The sequence below is a fragment of the Sciurus carolinensis genome, chromosome 18 (assembly GCF_902686445.1).
Source record: "Sciurus carolinensis chromosome 18, mSciCar1.2, whole genome shotgun sequence".
NCBI classification, from domain to species: Eukaryota; Metazoa; Chordata; class Mammalia; order Rodentia; family Sciuridae; genus Sciurus; species Sciurus carolinensis.
Genome location: NC_062230.1, coordinates 2,187,640 through 2,213,367, shown reverse-complemented (window position 1 = coordinate 2,213,367; position 25,728 = coordinate 2,187,640). Strand labels below are relative to the sequence as shown.

Below are 25,728 nucleotides of genomic sequence, written 5' to 3'. Positions count from 1 at the left end.
GGCTGAGTTCCTGAGGGTCCGTCATGGGCTTGGCTGGGGAATCCGAGTCCCCACATGCCCACCCCAGGTTCCCACCAGTTCCTCTTACTGCACATCCTGTCTGAGGCCTCAGTTGTCTCGGAGGTTCCAAGGTAGTTATGATCCTGTCGATGAAGCTGACGACAGGCGTGGGAGCAGCTTACGTGTGGGGAGCATTTACTCCCATGGCCACAAATGCTGCTGGTTTGCGTTGTTCTGAGTAACTATCATCTCTTTTCCACAGAAGAAACTGAAACGTACTGGGTCCAGGTACCCAGCACACATCTCGAGGATGTGGCGGGTGGGGTCGCACCCTTCCCGCGTCTCATCTTAGTCTGTCTGCCAGGTGAGGAGCCCTGCCTGGCAACTGGACCAGTTGGTGGGTGGTGTCGGGCACCAGGGCCCGACTGACTTGGCATCACCTAGAGTAGCTGAATTTCTGCCGGTTTCCTGTGTGAGCCTCTATCAAGACAGTGTGTTTGAGAATGTCCTTTAAATGCTTCTTTAAAGGGGCTGTTTTCAGTTTGTGTTTAGACTTCTCTCTTTTAAGCAACTGGAAAACAGGACTGGGGCACAGTGCGCTGGCTGGGTGGGATGGGCACCTGCTGAAGCAGGGTTAGTGAAGTGTTCATGGGAGCACGTCAGGGGTGGGTGTGGGGGGTTAGCTATAAAATTCTTTTCAATTTTCTGGATATTTGGAATTTTTATAATAAAATATTGGAGAAAAATAAACTAACCAAGTAGATTATTTCTAGATTTTCTTCCAGGTGTTTTTTGGGACTTTTGCTTTTCCTTTTGCTTCGCAGTTTTGGGGATTGAACAAGGGAACTGTGTCACTGAGCCACATCCCAGTCCTGCTTGCTTTTTATTTTGGGACAGGGCCTTGCTAAGTTACTGAGCCTGGCCTCTAACTTGTGATCCTCTTGTTTCAGCCTCCTAAGTGGCTTGGATTGCAGGTGTTCACCATCACACCTGGCCTTGGATGTTTTTATTACATTTTTCTGTGCTTCTCCTTAGGTGCTAGGGTTGTTTTCATGTACAACTATGGGCTATGTGGGCAATCTCTTAGCCATTGTGGGACCTTGCCAATTAAAAAAAATATTCTGGGGAAAACAAAATCAGTCATCCATCAGTTGGTGCTCCACCAAGTCCTAAATTTTGAATTGATAGGCTTGGTTGATTTCAGACACTTGTCGGTCTGCAAGTCTCCAGGTGAAAGGCCACGTGTAAGCATCTCCTGTCTCGGGGCCGTGGTTTGGGCCTTTCCCCTGGAGGATTCTGGGCTCTCCTATCATGGGAAGGCCGCAGCTCCTCTTCACTCACTTGGGCCAGCCTTTGCAGGGGGAGGCGAGGACACGAACACTCGACCAGTGAGGTGCAGGAACCTGTAGGAAAGCCCAGCTGCAGATGGACCACAGTCCTTGGGGCCAGGCCGTGTTTTTGCCAGTAGCCCCGGGAGAGGGTGCAATCTTCTGGCCAACTCACTGACCAGGGTGCGAGGCGCCCTTGGCTCCTCGAGAGGCGTCAGAGCATGATCTGCCATGCGCAGTGAGTGGGCTCCATTCGGCTGGTCGTAGGATGGCCTTGCCTGCACGGTCAGGGAGTTCACTGGGCAGTTTGGCCGGACAGAAAGCAGCACATGGAGCGGCCTCTGGGGCTGGTGAGCTGGCAGACCCATAAGTGGCAAGAACTACACTGTCGACCTTGGACATCATGGCGAAGTACTCGTCCTTCCCCAACCCCCAGGGGTCTTCCCTGTCTTCCTGAGGGTCTCTCATGGCCTTGCACCCACACAGAGCCCAGCTCCTGCCTTGGTCCTAGTGTGTTTGCAGCATGACTCGAGCCAGCAGGGAAACAGTCCATCAAGACGCTCGGGCAAGACAACATAGAGAGGGAGGAAGGGGGTGGAGACGGGGGAGGGAGTAGTTTGCTCTGTCTAATTGGTTCTTTCACCTAATGCTAGTTTCTCAATTAAGGGGATACTTAGAGAAAGTGAAATTAATCCTTGTGGGTCAAAGTAGCTATTAATTTTTAATCAAAACACAATGTTTAACAAATCTGTAGCTCTGCTCAGTGCAAATGCAGGCATGGCCAAGCCTCTTCTGGAAGGATTTGGAGGCAGGCTCAGGAAAGGGAGGCCTGCTAATTCGGAAGATGTGTGCTGCCTTATGGGTCCCTGCGACCCCTGAGTAGCCTCTGGTCACCCTCTGTGGCCTGACACTTAGAAGATACCCAGCCATGTTGCTTCTCTGAAACCCTGGAGTGGTTATGTGTGCAGCGTGAATAGTGCAGGTAGGTTCTAGGCCTGACAGCTGTCCCCAGGAGCTTTGGTCTGGTGGAGGAGGTAAGGAGGCACAGTGAGCCAGCCTTCTGGGCAGTGTGTGATCAGACGGCAGAGTGTGTGACAAGCAGCACGCAGAAATGACCTCAGCCTAGGGCTCTCTGTGCAACGGTGGTTACACACTTCATGTGAATCGGAGCTTCGATCTCCACAGCAGTGCCGTGAAGGGGTGTCATTTTTATCATCCCCACTTGAAAATAAGGTCGGCGAGGCACGGATCGTTCACTGTCACCAGGGTCCCACTGTGGGCGCCTCAAGTGTGCTGGAGGGTCGTGTTGCGGGAGCCATAGTGGCCCCGGGACAGCTGCCTTCGAGGCGAGGTGAAGGTCCCAGCCTACGAGCTGATCTTGGGAGGTTCTGGAGGAGGACCTCCAGGTGGCCGGTGTGGCGATGAGAGCTTTGCAGCAAGGTGAGTGCCTCTGGGGCCCCGGAACACAGGCCAGCCCGGTGGGCAGGTCCAGGGCCATGCACCTCGGGGCCCCGGATGCCAGGGTGAAGCTCTGTTGGGGTTGTCCCGAGATCTGCATGGTGCCTTCCGTCATCTCTCACCGCCACACCCTCTCACCTGGCATCTTGATTCTCACCCGTGGCAGTCCTGGCTCCTTCTGCTTCCCATTTTTAAAACAGATCAAGGGAAAAAAGAGGAAAGAGTTTCCTCTGCAGCCGCTTTCCCTGACGCGTGGTGACCCCGTGGTGCTGACTTATCTGCTTTCTCCCCCATCTCGCTGTGAGCCCAACAGGACGTCCCAGGGAATGTTCTCATGCTTTGGCTCCTGAAAAAAAGCAGGCGCGGGCGGCTTGCCGTGTTCCTGGACACTCAGGGTGACATGATTCAAGGAGGCAGGGAGGACTGCACCCCGAGGGTTCGTCTTCAGGCTGCTGACAGCTGCCTGAAGCCTTCAGGAGGGGAGGAAGCCCCTCCTGATGGACTTCAAGTGCACGTGGCCTGGGGCAGGCAGCTGGGGCTGGCAGCTGGAGAAGTGCGAGGAGAGGTGAACCCACTCTCCCGGGTGGTCTCTCACCTGGCCTCTGAGTCACTGAGCCAGTGGCAGCTGGTGGTAATTTGCTGCTGCTTGCCAGCGAATCGTGTCGTGACAGTGAGGGAGAGCATGGGGCGTGAAGGGACCAGTGGAGAGAGCGTTCAACCTCACTCTGGAGAAGTCTGCTGGCCGATGTGGCCAACCAAGGAGTGATTGGGCTTAGCGCAAAGACCCCAGGATCTTGCCTAGACGTCCGTCATGGAGGGGCCATGAGCGCTCAGGGAAGGCCCTTCCCAGGGAAATGGCCACAGGAGGGATAGCTCTGTGCAGCCTGGAGCAGAGATCAGGAAGCACAGCTGGGACTGAAGGTCCTGGCCAGGAGGTAGACAGAAGAGAGGGACCGCACAGTGGGTTTCCACTCCCCATTCAGACGTGGAAGGCAGTGGACAGGCCATCGCTGACTGCCTTCGACAACAAAAAACGGAAGCGTTAGACCCTTAACCAGCAGTGTGCACCCTGTGCATCTGGGGAGCCATCTGGGTGCCCTGAGGGACTCCACCCCAGCAGGAGCCCTCGTACTAGGAAGAGGGCTCACCCCCTGGTGAGCCTGCAGTGGGCTGAAATGAGAGATCATGTCCTGCAAAGGAGGGCATTTTTGGTAGCTAATGAATAATATGAGATGACAATGTTGATTATGTGGCAATTGTGATTTTCCTGTCAAGCCACAGATGCTCCAAAGATGGTGATCGCCACTTCAGTGTCTTCTGTTTGGTGACATAGGTGGGGGTATCTGTCGTCCATGCATTCATTCTCTCTTTCCTTTGATGTGTTTCCCAGAACCTGCTGTGTGCTGGGTGACAGATGACAGTGAACAGGACAGACCTGTTCCCTGCTCTTAAAACTTAGTGTTAAGTACAGTCTTTACAATCCCTACTTGTCTATGCTAGTGAGGGTTTTTGGTGTGGGCAAATACATAAGTCAGTTTTTGTATCTATTCCACACACATGAATGAAATGGACCATTTCTGTTTATAGTTTTAAAATCCCTAAATATCTACTAAATAAAACTGACTTTAGAAAAGTAGTATAAAACAAAGATATTAAGTAATAAGTAGGTGACCCTGAGTATGTGCATATATTTTTTGTGATCTTGAGAAGATGAATTGGAAGTCCCTAGAGCATTTAAAGCAGAGACATGATCAGATTTTTCATTGAAAAAGATGACTGGTGGTCAGGTAGAGGATCGCAGGAGGCCAGAGTGAACAGCAGCAGGTAGGAGACTCGTCCAGGAGACAGGCAGTGGAGACTGGGAGTAGGTACTGCAGGATCAAGGGAATAAAAGGGGTTAGATTCATCCTAGAGAGCAAATAAACAGGATTTGGCAGCTGACGAAAGAGGAAAGAGACAGTACAGCACTCACCTACTTCCTGGGTGAGTTGGAGGGACCGAATGGATATCAGATTCATTTTACAGAGAAGGAAATGGAGACTGCATAGTGACCAATGAAGGCCCGGCTTCCCCAGCCCTTGATCTTGCTATTGCACTGGGTGTGACAAGGGCTGTCCAGAGGCCCTTGCCAGCACCTCTTCCAGGGTCTGTTCCTAATTTTATATTCACAGAATTATTATCCTTTCTCTTAAGATTCACCCTGCACAGGCCTCTAAGCCTCAGAGTCCACAAGACCTCTCTCTGTGGACACAGGTTAACACTGTGACCTGATGGGACAAGCCCTAGGATGCAGGTCCCACCATTATTAAGTGCAGGGAATGTGCTGGACGGGGAAGATGGGCGGCTCACTGGAGAGGCACAGAAGCTCAGTGGGTGTTATCGACAGAACACTTCCTTTTATCAGGCAGCAAGTGTCTTCACTGATTTCTTTGAGTTAGTCTTTGCTTTTCGTTGTTGTGTTTGAGGAGTGTTTTGTATTCCTTCATTTAGCCCTTCCATGATGCAGGGTGCTTTTCTTATCCCTGGTTTATGTGTGAGGAAACTGAGCTCTAGTATGGTTCATTCAGTTCCCAGATTATCACAGTGCTGAGGGGTGAGCTGGACTGGCCCCCGACAGCCTGGCTCTGAGGCTTGAGGCTGCCTTCAGCTGCCCTGTTGGAGTGACCGTGGCCAAAGCCAGACTTAGGATGGATCCTTGAGTTACCCTGTGGGCATCTCATCCCCTGCAGGACACAGGAAACGTTGTGCTTCTGTCCTGTGTCTCCGAAAAGAGAATTGCTGGGTGAACTGTTGGTGGAGAGGTGACGACTTAGAGAGGCGAGGCCACCCGTAGGAAGCTTGATTCCCAGCCCGGAGGCCACGGGGCAGGGGGCTCAGGACGTGAGCATCGTTGGGCTGTTCGCTTGACCAGCGGTGGTCCTGGGGAGTGGGTGGGGCTACACATGGCAGTCGGTGCTGGAGACTGGGAGGGCAGGCCCGTGAGCCAGGAGCAGCATGAACGACGACACTAGGAGACTGTCCGTGCTGACCAAGCTCCAGAGGTGTGAGAGACAAGCAATGGTTGCATCTCTGTTTGGTCTTGGCTTTGGTTTTCTGTGTTCTGCCAGACCGAGAAGAAGGAGCATGGACTGGTGGGGTTGAGGGACGTGCTGGAGTGGACAGAGCCCGCGCCTCCTGTTCACCACGTTTCCCTGTCAGAAACACTCTTCGGAAGTCAGGGTACAGAATTTCCTTGACTTAGAGGTCATTTAGATCTAAGATCTGGAAAGAGATTGACTTGAAGATTTAAAGTAGTTCCAGTTTCCTGACCTGCAAGGTCACCACTCCCAACACTGAGATCCAGCAGGTGAGGTCCTGCGCACCCCTTCCAGAGAGGCCAGGGCCAGGAGTAGCTCCGCGGGACCCCAGACCTGGCTGGCAGGTGAGAAGGAGCAGAAGTCAGAGGTGAGGTCGCCGGGACTGTCACCAGGCTTTCCGGGCACCTCGGGTTCCCCTAGGTCTTTCACAGGACTGGAGTCCAGGGAAGCCTGGGCTGGACTGGTTAGACTGACCGAGCTGATGGCCGTGGTCCTGTTAACTCAGGGAACTCGGCCCTGGAACGATTTCCAGAGGTCTGACCATTATATAATTATTACACATCAGATTTTCAGAAGATAGAAAATTGTGGGGAGAATGGATCTGAAGTGTCAGATGGCAAAGTCAGAATTTTAAAAGAAAAGGAAACTTCTGTATCAGGTCATCACATCCCTGAGTGTTGATCATGTGCCAGTTCTGTGTCCCTCAGGTAGCAGCTGCTGCTGGGTAGTGTCTCCCACCAGACAGGAAGCAACAACCAAATGGTTGTGGGGTCTGTGGAATGGCAGGTAATGGTAAAGGCTGTTCAGAAAAGTATCAAACACTAAGGCGGTAAAGAGCAAGGGCGTGCAGTCAGGAAGAGTCTTCTGAAGAAGCCCCAGCAAAGTGAAGCAAGGAGTCACAATAAAATATGGGGGAAATCCTCTCCACAGTATGAACAAGTGCCAAGGTCCTGAGGCTGCGGCACATCTGACATCGATAGAAAGCCTGTAGGACAGAAGTGAGAGTGAGTGGAGGAGGCGAGGCTGAGGTGTGGAGGCAGCGCGGGGGGCGCCTGCAGGCCGGGGCAGGGCTTCAGGGTTCCAGGGAGGGAGGAAGCCATGGAAGGGGCTACCCTGAGTGGTCGGGTCTGGTCAGCCTACAGAGAAGGACTGGGGAGCAGCCCAGGTCCTGTGGGGCTGGCTTTTCCCACACAGTCTGAGACACATGATCAGCAATAGTAGGTGCAGAAATGACTTAGAAATATAATGAAGCTTCACCCTGATCTTAGCAATGACATTATTTTTCTTAAGAAAAAAGTTAATATGAAACGTTGTGTGGTATTGAGAAAGGCCTGTGGAGAAGGTTCTGGTCCCACCCTCCCCTGTCCTACCTGCTAAGATGAGGACCCGACTGTGCCGGGGCTGCCGGTGCCCCCCGCCTCTCGCCGGCCAGGCCCGGCTCCACCCAGAAGAGAATGGTTGCAGGACCTGCCCTCTCGACTGCAGGGAGGGACGTGTCCTGTCAGGGACCAGCCCTGGTGCCATGGTTGGTACCCACTTGAGGGGTGCAGCTGGCCACGGAGGTCAGCACCGCATGGGGTCTCTTCTCCACTGGTGGAGGGCGCTGCTCAGAGTCAGCACTGCGGAAACCGGGCCTGGCCACCACTGAAATGTGCGCGCCAAGGCTGCGCGGGCTTTGGGTGCAATCATGCAGAGTTGAGTCAGAAAGTGGCCACGGTGCAGTCTGCAGACGGGGAAGAGGTAGAGGCAGGGTGTCCCAAGGATAACGAGGCCGAGGAGGAAAGCCTGTGGGCCGGGCTTTGTCTTCACCTCCAGCCCCGGGTGAGCAGCCACAGCCGGGTTGGCTCTGCCCTGCACCCCCCTTCCACTTGCCCTCCAGCCAAGCCCCAACCAACGGCAGTGCAGAGGCTGCGTCAGCACAAAGGCCGCGGGCCGGCGTCTCAGCCTGTGAAATTCCTGGATATCTTTACTGGGAATCGTTCTTGGAGAAGCCCGAGCAGGCTCAAAATAATATAAGGAGATCAAGAAGGAAGTCAGGCGAGTGACACCTTTAACAGACCTAGTGAGGCACCCCCGGGACGGGTCGGGTTCTGCAGAGCTGTAATTAACCCAGCACTCACTGGTCTGTCTGTTTCATGCACAAAGGCTGTTGAAAGAAGGATTCTTGAAGAAAGAGGTTCCAATTCAAATGGTATTTGAGTAAGTCCCTCGTTGGATATACAGTTTCTAGAGTTTATGGCTTTAATCAACAAAACATGGCCCTTTCTTCACGCGGGTCTCTCTTCTGACTTTCTGAGTGCTGTTCTGTACAAAGCAAAAGCAGAAAGAAAGGCATTCCAAATTGGCTGGGCGGAGGGAGGCAGGAAAGGGGCTGTCTGGCTGGAATCAGATGATGTCCTCAGAGGACGTTGAAAACACTAAGAGAACAGGTGTGTCATTCTTTCAAACACTGTGACTCTGAGATATGTGACAGAATTTTCAGTTTTGTGCCCAAATATCTCAATATTATTATTTCAGCCTCCCTAATTTCAATTTATTCTTTATTTATTTTTTATTGTTTTTAGTTGTAGATGGACACAGTACTTTCATTTTATTTATATGTGGTGCTGAGGATCGAACCCAGTGCCTCACACTTGCAAGGCAAGCACTCTACCACTGAGCTAACCCAGCCCCTCAATTTATGATTATTGTTATTATTTTTTTAATACATAAATACCCCTTGCATGCCTGCCTGGTCTCCCCAGGCACCATGGTCTCCCCTGCCTTCTTAGAGCTCAGAGTGGGGAGAGACACCAAAAGACCTAGCCAGGTAGATGGGGGCATATGTCAAGCTGTGCTCTGGAGGGAAGGAGTGGAGGGTGTGGTATCAGAGCCGGTCCTCAATGGACGGGTGATGTTGAAAGGTGCAGGAGGCGAACTGTGCCTGTGGTGGGGACTTCTGAGCAGCAGCACACCTGGTACTGTCCTTAAGGAATCACACGCAGGCCAGGGGCTGGCTGGTGCCAGGGTCGGGCAAGGCAGCAGAGGTCAGGGCACAAAGCAGTTAGGCTGCATGTCCTGACCCTTGAAAAGCACCTGTTCAGTGACTCCCCTGGGCCAGTGGTCTGGGCTCTAGAAAAATGAACTTGGGCAGCAGCCCCTTGCACACTGACTAGGTGTTGGCCATTCATAAGGGCTCCATCAACTGTAAAAAGAGAGAAAGCAAAAACCAGTTGTCACCCTGCTACTCTCTACCCTTGGTTGGTCTGGGGTCCACGACCATCGCTGTCCCATAATGTGCCACCCCAGACCCTGAGCACATTCCTAGAGCAGAATGACCAATGGGCCAAGTGGTAAGGTTCCTGTGAGAGGACCCCACATCCAAATTCCTGGTCACATGTAACAAGTGTATCAAGGCAGGTCAGTTGCTGTTTTATTTTGGTTTGGGTTTCTGTTTATTTTTACAAGTAACTACAGTCTAAAACCTGGAAAAGCTTGGGAGGAGCTTTTTTCCTGCTGGGAGTTGCCCCATTGCCGCGAGAACTGGTGAGCGTGGGGAACTCAGAAGACTTGCATGGATAACTGACCTGTTAACATTGTATCTATCTATCTATCTATCTATATATATATATATATATACACACACACACACAGGGTCTTCCGTAAAATAATCACCAGCCATTAAAAATGCGTTAGCTGGTGGGAAGAAGAATGCTGGAACTACTGTAAGGAAAGCTTTGTTCAAAAGAATTTGGGAAACTCACTATCCATAATTAAGATTGCAACACACTATCCTGCATTTTTAGGGCAATATATCCGTAAGTAGAAACAGGCCTGTTCGCAGGAAAACATTAGTTCTGAGACCTGGCCAGCTCCTGTTTTTACCACTCTGTCATCTCTGATTGGATTAGACGTCACAGAAAGTGCCTCGGCTCCTTTTGTGTTAAGTTTAGCCCCTCCAGTTGAATGCCATCCTTGTGGAGCTCAGTGGAGAGAAATTAAATTTCTGTCACCGGAGCAGAGGCTCTGAATCAGGTGTCAGGGGGCTACATCAGTAAACTTCGTTGGTTACAAGATGTATGTCCTTCCTGAGGCTCTGTAGCTGTTAAGTTGGCTCTTTCCAATCGCAACCTGATCTTTCATTTTAGTGTAATGCAGTTAGACAACCTAGTTATTCAGGCATAGACTTCTCTGTTTTTCATTATCCCTGAATAACATTTGATGCTGAAATAGGAAAGATGGGAAGGGTGGGGGGCGGGGAGCCAGGCGCTTTCACAGCCTGTGTGAAGTGCTTGGTATTTGAAAGTCTTTAAAACACACCGTGCACCTACATTCCAGCTTCATAAGGCTGACATAACATGCTCAAAACTTTTATGAATTTCAGCATGTAACCGGAGTGAACGTTAGCCTGTTTTAGACAACCACAATGACCTGGCTGCAAACCTGCATCGTTAGCAAATCACTTCTCCGTTTATGAGCGGCCATTCCTCACCAGGGCTCTACAAAGTACTAGGCTTACCCGTTTCCGTGGACTCCGTAAGTTGCTCTGTGTGCTGATTTCAGCATGATTCTGGTTTTAAGAGCTTCAAACCAAGGGCATCATGATGAGGTGATATTTCGTTCTGATTTTAATGAAATGGCATGAATCTGACTTACTTAAGAACCTGCCGGGCCCCTCAAATCCTGTGGGGGAGGCTGGGTTCCTAAATGCCTTCCATAAACACAGGGCCACACAGACTTAGCAGGCTCACCCTCTCCTCAGTGAAAGCTGGAGAGTTCTTGGTTTTTAGGGATGCTTGTTTCTTTCCTTTTTTTTTTTTTTTTAACTTCCTCAGGATGGAAGCCCCCCAGTGGATGCTTTTTAGCTTAGGATCTCCTCTGTCCAAAAGTTGAAGCGTAGGACACACCAAGGCCTGCCAGGGTCCAGCCTGTCACCCCTCCTGGTCCTGAAATTCCAGCTGCAGCCATGCAGCTCAAAGGGCTGTTGGCTACCAAGCCCCACATTGCAAAGAAATCTGCTTGCTCTCTGGATAAAATCACACCCACTTTCTCAGGCATGGCAAGGAGGGGGACTTTCCTCTCAACTTTGTAGCCCAAACTCTTTTGCCCGAAGATTCACCTTGGCCTCAGCCTTCCCTCAGGACCATCTGCCACAGACCAAGCAGGCTTCCGGGACTCACCCGCTTCCCACTCTGGCATCAAAGCTCCTTTAATTACCAACAGTACCCTAGAGAACAGGCATTTAAATAGGGCTCATCTCAAGGCTGTGGGCCAGAGTCCTCACAGAAGGCGTGTGTAATCAGGTGATCCAACTCACAGGATGGAGCCGCCTCGCTTTCTTGGGGCCCCAGGCTGCCTCCCCCACCTGCTCTCTGCCTGTCCTTGTGGCAGTTATCACGTGCCTCCTGGGAGGCCCTCGGGCAGGTCCGGAATACTCACAACCTCACTACCTGCTAAACGCCCTGCTTCCCACTAGAGGCCACAGCACATCTCTTCAGAGCTTGGTTTTGAATGTCTTTCAGTTGAGCTTTCTCACCTGTGAGAGAAGGGACCTCTAGGTGTGACCACCCAGAGAGGCCGGGGAACTCCTTTCTGTTTACTGCATTTATTCATCTTATTTAGGTGAAGCACAGTTCAGGGTGGGCAGTCTAGTTTAAGCCCTCGTCCTCGATCATGATTTTATAGGCCTCAGTTATATTCTCTCTCAGCTATAGATGTCCCTAGAGATCAAGAACTCAGGCAGGAAAACCCGTTTAATTAGGACCTACTGTGAGGAGCCAGGAAACAGGCCCTCTCGCACTTTATGAGGGAAGCTGTAGATCAGGAAGTGGGATGTTTGCCTTTCTCTTGGTGTAGGTCTGGCTCACGCTCTGGAGAGCCCCAGGGGCCTGTCTCCATCTCCAGTGAAGTAGAACCTGTAACCCTCCTAGATCAGGTTCCCCTGGAGCATGGACATTTATTTCTGGTGTTCAATCGTGTCCTCTTTCTGAGGATGTCAGCAGCAGCTTGGAGCCCAGAGCCTCTGCCTGCAGGCCTGGTGTGGGGGGCCTTTGTCCTCCCCCTGCCAGGCTAGATGGCTCACTGCCAGCCTTCCAGGCGGTCCAACCTTGGCCATCTCTAACACGCACACCTTCTCAGTTGAGGAGGAGGGGAGCTGTTAATAAATGTTTTCGAGTGGAATTGAGCCCAACCCTTGCCATCCTTCATACTCAAGTTCTTTCTGGAGAGAAGGTCTTGCCAGGCCTGGTGGCACAGGCCTGTGATCCCAGCAGCTTGAGAGGCTGAGACAGGAGGATTGCACGTTCAAAGCCAACCTCAGCAACTCAGCAAGACCCTAAGCAACCTAGTGAGAGCCTGTCTCAAAACATAAAAAGGGCTGGGGATGGGACTGAGTGCGTATCACCCCTGGGTTCAGTCTCCAGAACCAAAAAAAAGGAAGTCTTCCCCAGCCGGAAGTGACATTTCTCTGTTAAATCACAACTTCTCCTACACACTTACCTTTCCCTGCTCTTGTTGACTGGTTCTATTTCTAGTTAGTGTTTCCCACCCTGGGGTCTCCAGCTCCACCTGAGGTCCTGAGTTCTCTTTGATGATCCCCGTCGCTTGCTCTCTTACCCACTTCAGTTGTTGATTGTGACTTTCTAACTCCATCTGAGAAGTATGCTGTAGTTAATAAATTATAGCGCTTCAAGGGGTTGCAGGCCATGGAGATGAGACACCCTGCCCTCAGAGAATGAGAGTAAGACTTACGCCACATGAGGAGTCAGTTAATAATCCATTTATTTCTTTACAGGATCAGTGCCAAAATGGTTCAACCCAGATGACCATGCAAACTCATGATGGTGCATTATTGATTATGTCAGGGGGTATTGGTGGGTATTTTACTTATCTCCATTACACTTGTGTCCTTTAGAGAGCAGTGGGCATCCTTGGTCTCTGTCTGTAAAGTGAGTGTAAATTACTTGTCCAAGGCAGTGGGCACAGGGCGCTGAAATTAAGCAGCCTGTGTCCTGGAGTGAGGCGCACGCTGGCCTCCAGGGTCTCAGACCCTCCCTTCTCCGTCCTCTCATTGCTCTGAGCCCTATGTATGCCTGATGTGGAACTATATTAAGGGAGGTTGACCATGTCGCTCATTGCCATTGAACAAATCAGAGGTTAGTCTTTTCAGCAGGGATGACACCCTGTTGTTGGAATCGGATAGGAGACGTCCAGGCACATTTGCCCTACACAGAAGTAAGCTGAAGGCCTCCCTGCTGACCGTTTGTCAGAGTGCAGGAGAGCACATGTGAGTTTAATGCGGCGTGCGCCGAGTGGACTGTGCTGAACCAGACACACTCACGAGATGCTCAGACTACCATTCCTGCCCCTGTGTCATAGTGGTTCACTCCTAGAAGCTTTGAAGGCTTCGGCAGGTTGCTTCTCAGAGCCTCTTTCTCATTGGTAAATTGAGCGGGTTCCAAAAACTGTCGTAGTGACCGACGGGGTGTGTGGAGAAGCGCAGTGCCTGGCAGCCTGCGGCCGCGGGACTGGAACTCACATTCACAGCAGGGACCCCAGAACTCTTCCCAAAGGGAAGCGATTCAAAGCCCACGTCGCCTTTTCCCTTTTCCATTGTGGAAAGTCATTTCTGGCTCTCCTTTAAATCCTTTGGAATATGCTGCTCTGGGTAAGGTCTAGCGACTTTGGCCTACGGAAAGACATGGCCGCCCAGGTGTGCGATTCATTGCAGCCCCCTGACAGCCTTGAGCAGCTCCAGGCTGGCTCCAGGCCTCCTGAGAATACTCATGTCCTCTGCAGAAGGTGCTGCTCTAAATTAATCATCCCCTTTTCCTCTCCTAGGCATATTTTTCAGTCACCAACAGTGGGATCAGCGAGGGGTAGTGACACAGCCAACATGAGGGTACATGAGGCCCAAAATTCCGTCCTTGCTCTGCAGACAGGCCTGCTGACTTGCCTGCTATTCCCAGTGAGGGAAAAGAAATGGCCAGTCCTATGAAGAGACAGGCACAGAGCAAGCTGGAAGATTGCAGCCTCCACCTAACTCAGGGTCCTCTTCAAGGTTAAACTCCCTGCAAGCTGGTGGCACCTGGCCAGGGGCTGTGAACTCTGCGCAGAGGGCATCCTCAGAGTCGCCCTCTGTGCGGTGGATCACTGCCCTCCCATTACTCCACCGGCACATACCTGATTTGGTTGACATTTCCATAATTAATTTATAACAGCAATAACCCTGAGATGAGCCTATTTATAGGTTTGTGCAAACTGGATAAGAATATAGATTAAACCTCAGATCATTAACATACTTAAAGGACTTGAGAGAGTTTTGTGATTGTCAAATGATTCAATTAAGAGGCCCTCAGCTTCGTGTGAACTGGGGATTTCACAAGTTTACCTCCTTTCCCAAGTTCAAAAGCAACAAAACAAAAGATAATCATTCATTCTTCCCACCATCGAAGATGTTGGGATATCATGGGGAAATCTGACCAGGCTGCTGCTCCAGACTCCGTCCGCTGAGGTCAGCAGTGATGGTCTGACTGCCCTATTCCTGCTCGTGCCACAAGGCAAGAAACCCTGGGACGTAATTCTGACCCTTGATGAAACGTCAGGAGAAATTGCTGTGACAGTCCACAGCCATATGATGAGAGCGTGAGAAGGGCAGCTGTTCTTTCGAAGGATGCCATTAGGATGTGGACAGTTCTGTGGACCCAGTCTTACCTTCCTTCTTATGTTCTGTTGCTCTGGTTGTTACTTTTGAGAAAAATAACATGTATTGCCTTTCTATTAAAAAGGTAAGACATGTTCAATATCAAAAAATATAGATAAGTACAGAGAAGATACAGATTGCTCATAAACAGGTTGCCCCAAACACCCAGTGCTGAACTTCTGTGTTGTGTTCCTCTACTCTAGTCTTCATTCTGACATTAGACCAGCAGAACTGCTCTCTGGACCAGGGGACCTCTGTTCAGGGACTTTCCTTGACAATTCTGTTTCCTCTTGAGGAAGCACCAGATGCTAGGGGTGAGGGCTCATCCACCAGTGATGGGTGACTGGTGGCCCTTGCCTTATCCCCAGAGCCTCTTCAACAGACTACCACCAGGAGTGGTCCCCCACCCACTCCTTGGTAAAGGTCCTCGGTGCACGCAGCCTGCTCATCCTTCCTTACCTGCACGACCAACACACGTCCCCACCCCTTCCTCTCCTTGAGACCACAATTTCTCTTCTGCTCTCCAGAACAGAGGACACCTTCCTACTATTCCCCTTATTGGGGCTTATTCCTTGTTTTCTACTTTTGCTCTAATTTTCTTAATTAGCAAACTATAACACACTCGAAATTAGTCAATACAGATAGATTGTCATGAATGATGACCCATGTACACAGATGATAGTGACTTTCAGTTGTTTTATTTTTGAAAATGAATTTACTAACTTTGAACTCCTTTAAAGTGGAGATTAGATATTACGTCGCCAGACCTTAACATAGTACTTGGCATATTATAAATACTTGATTAATATTTATTGAATTAAGATGAAAAAGAAGAGAAAATTTAATTACCTAGTCTACTTTTTTTTTAATCTCAGTAGTTAAATGCAGAGAAAAAGGAGGTCGTGTAAAAATGATGAAAACAATCATATCTTAGAAGTTTTCATGGTATAGCGGGTGCATTTTTTTGTGCTAAGGTTTCACTATTAACCCAAAGTGAGGACCCTTTTTAATGATTTTTTAAGATCTTGACGATGCCCTTTTCACTTCTTTCCTAAATGAACATTAATATAAAGCCATAAAAATCCCCTTGGAGGGTTTTATGAATTACTGCGCCGTAAGATTAGGAAAAGGCCATCTGCAGCCATTTGTTTCATGGAGCTTGATTCTGAATCCCAGCCCTGCTTCTGACCCGTCAGGGGCACATGGTGAGGCATGAGGCCTCCTAAGGACGGAAGCACCGCTGCTTCTCCCCAGTCAGCACCAGGCACCGCTCCCACAGGCCCCTCCCAGGCAGGGTCAGCCCCAGGCCTGCCCTCCACAGGTAGCCTGCACGCAGTGGGCATAGGGAGCAGAAGTTGGTCGCCATGCGTGGAGCTGCTTCTCTGCAGGGTCCATTCATTTTCAGCTCACCAGCATGAATCATGTGGGCCCTATAAGTCTTGGGTCACTTAGGACTTGGGGGATAAAATGATGCCAAAGACTGGAGACCCAGGGCCTTGAATTTCAGACTCTTTGCCTTCTGAACACTTCCTGAGTTCACATGAGACGTGGAATGGAAGCCTAAACTATAAAGCAGAGATGGGCTCGAATGCCCAGAGCTCCCGCTCACCGCTGTGCTGGCCCTAAATCAGCTTTCTGCAGCTCACGTTGGAAAGCCCAGGCCAAGGGAGACCCAGGCAGAGAGCATGAGAGGTGAGCGCAGGACGGACAGAAAATGGGATGATGAAAGTAATCATAGCTTGCTGTTTTTTTTCTTTTGAGGACTCCCTGCGTTGCAGGCTGCATGCTAAGCCCTGCTCTCAGAGAAAGAAAGGGGGGCCGATTGTGGTCTCTGAGGCCAGGTGTGGCTGCCTGAAAATACCTGGAAAGGATATTGGATTACTTGCAGGCAGGCAGCAGGACAGATTATCTTGAAAGGTCTCTTCCTTACCGCAGTTATCTTTTAACCTCCATTGTGCTGTTACTCCAGTGAGATCGAGAAAAAAAAATAAGTAGAGCAGCTGCATCTGTGTGTGTGTGTGTGTGTGTGTGCACGCGCGTGTGTGTGCACACTGCCACACGAATGGCACGCTGCTGAGCTAGGTGTGTGAGCAGGTCAGGCTCCGTGAGATGCACTGAAGTCTGCAGCGCAGCTCAGTAGGTGAACCATTGTTAAGGGTCACTCGGAATGTTGAAGCAGAAAGAGCTCAGAAACAAAGCTGGTAAAATAACGAGATCTGTGCCTTTGACAGGCGAGGTGGCTGTGTCCTTGGACGCTTGTTTTGACAGATCAGTCACAGAACAGAGCAAATCCTTAAGGCTCACTTCTTTCCAATCTCCTATTGTCATTTTGGGCAAGGGCTGTCTAAAGCAATCCAGAACGGAGCCCACGTGATCTCCTCATCTTCACTTCCCCAGTGTCTTGGGATGAGGTGGATGAGCACAGCCAGAATGGATGGTGCCTGGCAGCTTCAGATCAGCCGTTGGTGAGCCAGCCAGGCCACAGCCCTGTGCTGTGCCGGATCCGTATCTTTACACCCAGGCGGGGAGAGAGGGGGAGGGGGGAGGGAACTCCAGGACTTGAGTCGTTGAGAAGATAAGACAGGCATCGGGAACAACCAGCTGCCAGGAATGACAAGAATCTAGGAGCCCAGGGAACATTGCTTCTGAAGTCAGAGAAGACTTCAAGAGGGAGGAATTTCAGCAGTGCCTCAGGCTGGTGGGACTTGAGTAGCTCCCTCAGGGCAGGGAGCAGCCTGGGCAGGCAGTGGAATCACCCAGGAAGGCATGGAAGTGAGACTGTGCATCTAGTTCTTGGGACCACACAGGCGGTGGGCCTCTGAGAGGAGATGGCGGAGGCTGAGATCGTGGTGGAGAACATCGTGAGACACAAACTTGGGGACTGCAGGTGCTCAGTGCCTGGCCATGAAGTGGGAGACCCAAATGGTCTTGAGCAGAGGAGGGACATAGGGAAAGCAGGTAATCTGGTTCAACTACAAAGGCGAAACCAGAACGTGGATTTGCTTAGAAAGCACAAGTGCAGAGACACTGGAAGAATGAGGTCTTTTGCTCTAACCAAGGCAGGCAGAAGCTCATGCTTTTGTTTAACCAGCATTTTCTGACATGAATAAACACCACATTGTGAGTTTGTGGTGAAGGCAAACTTAGGGACAACAGCACATCATTTTTATGGAATTTCTCTTAGAGCATCCTGACTGTCTGGAAAAGCTGGTGTGCAGGAAGGGTGTGTCCTGCCTGGTCTTCCACCCACATCTCTTCTTGTTCCACGCAGTCCCTTCAGGGCCCTTCACATGCTTCACACTGGCCCAGGCAACTGAGCCGGGCTATCACAGACCCACAGATATTTAATTTGTAAACACTTAATAAAGCACTGTCAGTAGGTTGGCTTGTCTTCTCCGTCGGCCACATCAAAATCAATACGTCCCCTGGGTGTTCTGCCATGATTGTCTGGGCTGGGGAATCTAATAGGATTAAGTGTTTGGGGTCCTATCTGACGCCACAGTCCACAGTCCTAGTTAGATGAGGTTAAAGACTGACTTGCCATTGTGGAGGCGCGATTGCTTAGGGGTCTGGAAAATCATTAAAGCTTGTCCTCTTAAACGTTGATTGTTCCCTGGTGATTTATTGACAAAACACAAAAAAGTGCTCTATACTGCACTCTAATTATATGTATGAGGCCATAAGATCTCATGGGAAATTAAATAAAATTTACAGCTTGATGGTTTTATGCTCCTGGGAGACATACCTTCTTAATAAGATCTTATAGCTGGGAATATTTATGAGGTGAAAGTCCGCAGGCTTGAGCAGAAGGCCTAACCTTTCCAAGGGAGCTGGAGATGGGGTGCGTTTTGATTTCTTTGAAGATAAATGATTGTAATGAAATTTTCCGGGGTTTAGGAAAAAGTGTTCAGTGAGTCACATCAAGCATCCCTCCCTAAAACCTCTGGAGGACAAAGCTGTAAGGGCACCGGGACGCACCGTGACATTTATCTCTCCTAAGCTCCGACTGTCCTACCCACCAGCTCTGGGGCTCTGCGTCCTCCTGCAGTGCCCTGTGGCTTCCTCATCTGATTGGCCCCCATCACAGGCTAAAGAGGGGGAAGCGTCTAGTTAAGGGCAATTATCTAAGAGGTCAAGCAGTGACAGGAATTTGAGGGAGGGAAACTGAGAAAGAGAGCGAATGACTGCGAATGGGAATCACGCTGCTGTACGGAAGCCACCAAAGCCACCACGGAGGCGCCCTGGACATCCTAGATGCATGCGCTCCACCGGGTCATTTCCTCTGGTGCAGGGTGGCTGAGGCCCAGGCCCTGAGCCACAAGGATTGCAGTTTGCTGTTCCAGGTAGAAAATGGGAACGTGCCTGGGGTAAGAGTATGTGGGAGGGGACAGGAGAGGGCCTCTGCATGCAGATGGCACACTCTGGCCACCTTTCTCGACAGCAAACAGTATGTTTATCCCAGCGTCCTCCTGGATCCTAAGTGAAGTTTCATGCTTGGAACTGGGCTAGGTTAGCGAGAGTGAGGCGCTGCTTCCTGCCCGCCTTTCCTGCTTTATTTGAAATGGCAGAAGGCAGGTAAGGAAGTAAGCAGGCAGGCAGGTACGCACACAGGTCGGCAGGCAGGCGTGGAGTTAGTAGACTCTCATCTGCCCAGGAAGGGTCGTGTGTGAACTCACAGTGACCAGTTTTCCTAGGACTTTCCAGTGGGTAGTTTTTACCGGGAACCTGCGTGGCCCCCTCTGGTTGCGTGTGGGTGGGAGGCCTGGAGGCTGGGGCCGCACTCTGGAGGGCTCAGAACAGAGGGCTGTGGTCAGCCTTGCCTGCTGGGACAGCTTGGCCTGTGCTCCAGCCGGCAGGAGGCAAGGCCCCCACCTGCAGAGCACCCCCCGGGCCAGCAGCAGCAGAGGACAGTGGGGATGCCCATGGTGGTTTTCCTGTGGGGCAAGGCACGGAGTTGAGAACGTTCCCCTCTGTCCTCACGCTCCTCCACTTCGCTGTTCTAGAAAGAAAGTCAGAAAGATGCTGAATGCCCGTGACTGAGATTTGTCAACGTGGAGTCCCCACTTCCGCACAGTGTCAATGTCCAGTAGGGGAAGACATGGCAGTGATGGGGGCGAGCACCTGGGCTCCTGCCCAGCTGTGCTCTGGGGTGTCGTTGGCTCCTCTCCCTGGGATCACAGTTTCCTCATCTGTAAAATGAAGGGCTAAGGCTAGGTGATTTTAAGGTCTCTTTCAGCTCTAAAATATTATTTTATGGTTCTCGGATTTATGTTGGAGAACGGCATTTCCTCTACCCCTTGCTTAGACTTTCCAGTGAAAGTGAGATGTCTCATTGGCACACACAGCCAGCTCAAGCCCACTGTCTCAGATAAAAGGAGAAGGAAAAAAAAACTTATTAAAGATAGCTAAGTTCCCTTGATAAGCAGCAAGTGAGAAATCCTGATTTAATTTAAATATGATATTTCTGTCTTCATTAATTTAAAGCATATATATGATAATGTATCCTTTTTTATTTAGTGGTCTGCCCTGGAGGGAAAGAGAGGCTTGATTGGGAAGCAGAGGGCCAAGGCTTGGGTATATTTTAATAAAGATGAATATCCCTAAAAAATGCTTGAATTATATGGAAGTAAGATTTGTTGCAAGTTACAAATCAAAGCCTGAATTGTCACTTATCTCCTAATGATACTTCTACACAGATTATTAATTTCATTTTAGAAGCCCAATGAATGTTATATTTTATGACATTGATTAAACATCTTGCTGCCTTCTAACCATCCATCCTTTTCGTTTTCAAAAATCCATATCAGAATTTAACAAAAACAGCTCATAAATTTGTATTTTACAGCCGAGCAAAGTCGACTGGTTCTCCACTCTCCTTAAGCCAGACCCATTCTGAACTCTGGGCCGAGGTCACTTCCACGGTCAGAAGCGGGGCTTTTCCAAACCCACCTCTTGTTCTGCGAGCAGGGCAGGACTGGGCTGTTTGTTTGGAAGGGCATCTGGGACTTGGGGGCCTGCAGGACCACTCCAGGATTTGGGAGACGAGGGGGTTAGCCCCACCCAGAAATCGGGACTCAGCCTTCATTCTCCTGCTTAGAACCCACTCCCCACCTCTTCTGTGTCCTGGGGACAGCTGCCCCTCCCTGTGGGCTCCCAGTGTGGTTGTGGAGGTGGATACGAGATGGAACGTCCTGTCTGCCCTTCAGAGGGAAGCAGTGTGGTCGGGGTCCACGAGCCAGTGAGGATGATGATGATGAGATGATGGCGCTTGATTAACCTCAGGCATTTTAGGCAAGGTTCAGGATGACTCTTTGAAAGCAGGAAGAAGAGATTATCAAAATAGGTTCCCTGTGGGCTAGGCTATGGCTCCTGTTGGAGCACTTGCCTAGCATGTGTGAGGCACTGGGTTCGATCCTCAGCACCACATATCAATAAGTAAAATAAAGGTCCGTTGACAACTAAAAAAAAAATCTTAAAAAATAGGTTCACTGTGTTTTCATTTATTGTACTTTCGTCGACAGACATTCCTCTGGTTCCTCCAGACTCACCCCAGTGTGGGCTCATCTGCTGCCTGCTGGGCTCCCACTGGAAGACCCAGTTGTTCCTGCCGCATGTCCCTCACAGGGCATCTGCAATTGCCATTCATCCCTGTCCAGAGCAGGCAGCTACGTTGCCATGAGTACGCAGCTGCAGCTAACTCTTTCTCCAGGAAAGAGACATCAGGAGACACTGAGAAACCTGAACTCAGCCCTCCATGAATAATTAAGGATCAGGAAGCCAGCATAGGTGCGCACCTGTAATCCCAGCGACGCTGGAGGCTGAGGCAGAATGTTCACAAGTTTGAGGCCAGCTGCAGCAATTAAAATTAAAAAATTAAAAGGACTCAGGACGTGGCTCAGGTAGAGCACCCCTGGGTTCAGTCCCCAGGAGCATGAAAATAAATAAGCAAATAAATAAATTAAAGGTCTGACAGGCAAAGACTGGAGAAAAAAAGCCTCTGAGCCTTGGTGGGGTAGAGTCACAGTGAATGGCGTTAAGCCGTGCTGCAGACTGGAAACATCAGCACGTAAGCACCACTAAATCAAGTGCACCTCTGCCCGTGAGCCTTACCACAGGTGGCAGAGACTCGGAGGGGCACCGCTGCAGGAGGAGGGGTTCCGCCAGGCTCCCGGAGGCCCCTTTGCTGGGCTTTGGGGAGGGTCCTGCTGAGGTCCTCCTTCCTCCTCTGTGGGGCCTGCAGGGTGACAGGCCCAGTCGGCACTGAGGGAGCCCCAGCTGTCGTCATCACGTGCTGGACAGTGTGTGCAGTGCTGCTGGGCTCATTTTGACTTGATGGTTACTTGTTTTGTTCTACTGTTCCTGCATGTTCCCTTTTCTAAAACAGAACAGCGTCACCAAGAGCAGCTCGGCAGGTGCACATGCTGGCTCGCTGGTCTTCCACAGCCCAGCCTCAGTGACAGCCCTACATGTCTGTGGGTGAGGACAGCAGCGCTCAGTGAGAACTTGGCTCCTGAGTGACGCATCCTGCCCTCCTTTCTCTGCCTGGTTTCTTTCCTGCCCGGCCCTCCCCCGCCGCCCCCACCCGCCAACCCTCCATAGAATGCTCTGGCACTGGGGATGTTGCATAAAGGGAAAATATGGCATGTTTACAGAGAGAATTTTCAAGAAGTGTTAATTTAATATGCTAAAGTGTTCCCTTCAGCATTTTACCTTTCTTGTTGTTTTCACAAAACAGCCAAGACTAAATAATGAGCCCAGGGCTGTGCCCTTTGGTAGCGCGATAGCTCATTACCCACCAGCGGCCTCCATCTGCCCTCATGGCTGCACAGGGAGCCATTACGATTATGATGGAGATCTCAGAAGCCATTACCAAGATGCAGCAGAGGGCCTACTGCAGACAGCCTAATGGACTAATTTGTAATTGGGAGAGGGAAATGAGTTAGCGAGCTGGGCCCGTTTTGATGAGAGTGGAAGTGCGCATGCTAAATGTGATAAATGAATAGGAATGTGTGTTTGCGCAGTGGGCTCGACAAGGCTTCCCGTCTCTCCTGGGGCCTGGAGGCGTGCTGACAAGCCCAGGAGCGAGGCGCAGGGGCTCAGGGGAGGCAGGCAGGATTCAAGGAGAGTAGCTAAGGATAAATCGGTGAGGAAAACTAATGGCAGTGAAACCCAAGGAAATGACTGCATCTGCCATGAAAGTCGTAATTAGGAAGCATTTGGTGTGCATGTCTTTAACCGCTAAAGAGGGAGCGAGCCAGAACCGGGTGCTCCTTGTGGGAATGGAGGGCTGCGGCACTGATGGGCGGAGGGAAGCCGTCCCCAGGCCTCGGAAAGGACGGTGTCCTCGGACCTGGTGGGCCGTGCAAATTCTGCGTGCCCAATGCGACTCGTTCCTGAAAGGCTACAAACACCCGCCGTCCCGGGGGCTGCTGGAGATCCAGCAGTGGGCAGGCAGCCCTTGCAAGCCCCAAGGCAGCCATCGTGCAGGGGAAGGCGTGCCCCCAGGTGCCAGGCCTCCCGTGGGTTGGGGCTGGAAGGCTCCTGCCCTCCAAGTTGAGGGGTGCTGTCGGCCAGGCCTAGCGAGCACCGCATGCCCCCAAGGAGGGCTGGGCTTTTGTTCCCTCTCCCACGACTATGGCCTGGCCAGTGGTCTGAGGCTACGTGCTGCTGGGAAACGTCCCCACTTTCAGTTTCTTTTCCATGTAGCTCCTCAGTTCGGTCTCCTAAGCTCCAAGCCCTGGTGTCCTTGCTCCTCAGTCAGACCTTGATGTGGCCCCTGCTCCCAGCAAACTCCTGTCCTCAGCCCTTTTCTGGATCTCACTGTCCTCTTGGACCCAGCCAGACTTCAGCCTCAGGGGTGCTAGGAAGAACCCTAGCCCCAGATTCTTCCTCTCCCAGGTGTTCCCATCTCCTTGCCTGGGAGGACCTTTCAACTCTCCTACATGGCCTCCGGGGATTCACGTCTTCCTGCAGCAGGAGGGAAGCTCAGAGACCAATTAACTGAGCCCAGTCCGTGGCTCTCAGAGCATGTTCCCAGCGAGAGGCCACGCTGGCTGACTCTCGCCCCCAGCCCCTCTGTCCCAGGGGCTCACTTTCACCAACATTCCCAAGTACACCGGAAATTTTCCCATTTTCTTCACCAGCAACCAGGAGATAAGGTTTATAATTGACTCCCTAAAGGGTTGGTGACCGTTCTGTTCAGCAGAATCTGACTGACAGGCTATTTGATGGATTATATGAGTGATCGACCCACCTACTGTAGAAGTGAATGGAGGAAACCAACAGAAAACGCAAGTAGCTCAGTCCAGGAGTGAGTAGTCAACATATGTAAGAGGTTGAGAAGCACCATCAAAATAGACAAAGACAATCAATGAAAACACACAGATGTAGGCCTGCTTTTCATAGCAGTCCTGGAAAAGGGACATCTGATGAATGTCACTGAATAGCAGTAGAAGCCCTTGATGACATCAAGCATATTTACCTACCACGTGACTGGTTTGGTCAGCAAGGAACCACGTGTACGGTGGTGTCCCTCAGATTATGATGGAGCTCAAACTTCCCATTGCCTAGTGACAGAGTGGCCACTGTCAGTCACAGCACAACCATAACTTGTGGTGATGGTGGCATGTGACTTGCAGTCATGTGCCATACGTGGTCCTGACAGTGGTGATGTTGACTGTGTCCCTGGTTTTTGTGACCACTGTGCCTTGCTTTATGTCATTTTTAGTGCCTCCTCTAATTCTCCCTCGGGGACACATGCCAGGGCTGCACCAGGGCTGCACACACTGATGCAGAATGCACCTCTGGATTGCATCGAGAGGCCTCACGGTGGACTGCACTGTCCGGCTTGTGTACCTGCCCTCTGTGACATCCACGCAGATAGGTCACCTAAGGACATGTTTCTCAGGGCACGTCCCTGTCACTCCACAGCACCATGGTGTATCCCTGATGGTGCTGTGCACATCCTTCAATCATTCTTCCCACTGAAGTTATAGGAAAAGTCAAGATTTTCCATGTAGACCTGTCACTTACATGTCCTTTAGTAAAAGTCCCCAGAACATGTCATCCCAGACACACAACAAAAATCAGACTCCTGCTGTGCCCAAGTACCCATTGTAGTGAGGTAGACTAGTACTTGGCGATCCTACTTCAGTTATTCAGTTTACAATCAGTAACAGGTCAAGAAAACACAGGAAATCAACAACCAATGCAACGAATATTTAATGAGAACATACTGTGGGGCAGGCCCTGAAGGAGTCACTGGAGAGGCAGTATTAGGAAAATGGGCACAATCCTCACTGACCAAGGGCAAGGGGAGATTCTGGGGGTAAGTGGAAGGGCAGTATTTGAGCCGGGCTGAAAGACTTAAAGGTCATTGGAATCAACAGTGAGACACCCAGGAAAACCCCAAATATTTGGAAATGAGCACATTCCTAAATAAGGTATGAGTCAAGAAGAAAATCACAAGTCAGGAAAATTTTAAATTATGTGATAGAAAAAATAAAAATCTATGGGATGCAACCAAAGTAATGTTCAGAGAGGAATTAATAGAGGAATGCTTAATATCAGAATAGAAAAAAGGTATACACTCTCTCAAAAGCCCACTGTGCAGAGCTGGGAAGGGCACAGATAGCCCCAAATAAGGAGGAAGAAAATATTAAAGAAAATCACAAAGTACTAAAATAGAAAACAGACAATAGAGAAAATTAGTAAAGCCAATAGTGATTATTTGGAAAAAAATCAGCCAAATTGAGAAAACCCTAAGTAAAATGAGTAAGAAAAAGAAGAAAAAAAAAAAACCTAACTCTCAATGTGTCAAGAATGAAAAAGACATCACAGTGTAAATCTTTCAGATGTTAAAAGGGCCTTGGGGACAGGAGTCCAGCGGGCAGAGCGTGAACCCCAGTTGTGAGAGTTGCTGGCTCTGTGCGGGCCTGCGGCTGAATGCCCGCCTGGACCCTGGGCTGAACCAGCGTTGTTGGTTCCTGCCATGACCCCGGCCGCACAGTGCAGCCCTCGTAAGGGCTCCTTCCACCAGCATCATTCCTGTGACTGAATGGGTCAGATGGATACACGTGCTAGGAGCCACCTGGCTGAGCACAGGACCAGGCAAGCCACTGTGGGCCTCCTCACAACACTGGTGGACACAGGTGGGCAACTAACTGACAGGTCATGCCCGCAGCCA

At 50.6% G+C, this 25,728-nt stretch overlaps 1 protein-coding gene across 12 annotated transcripts in view; it reads left to right on the top strand.

The window, feature by feature from the left end:
• Auts2 (activator of transcription and developmental regulator AUTS2) overlaps positions 1-25,728 on the top strand; it is a 1,084,317-nt gene that overhangs the window by 814,156 nt on the left and 244,433 nt on the right. The gene's annotated exons all lie outside the window — the stretch shown is intronic.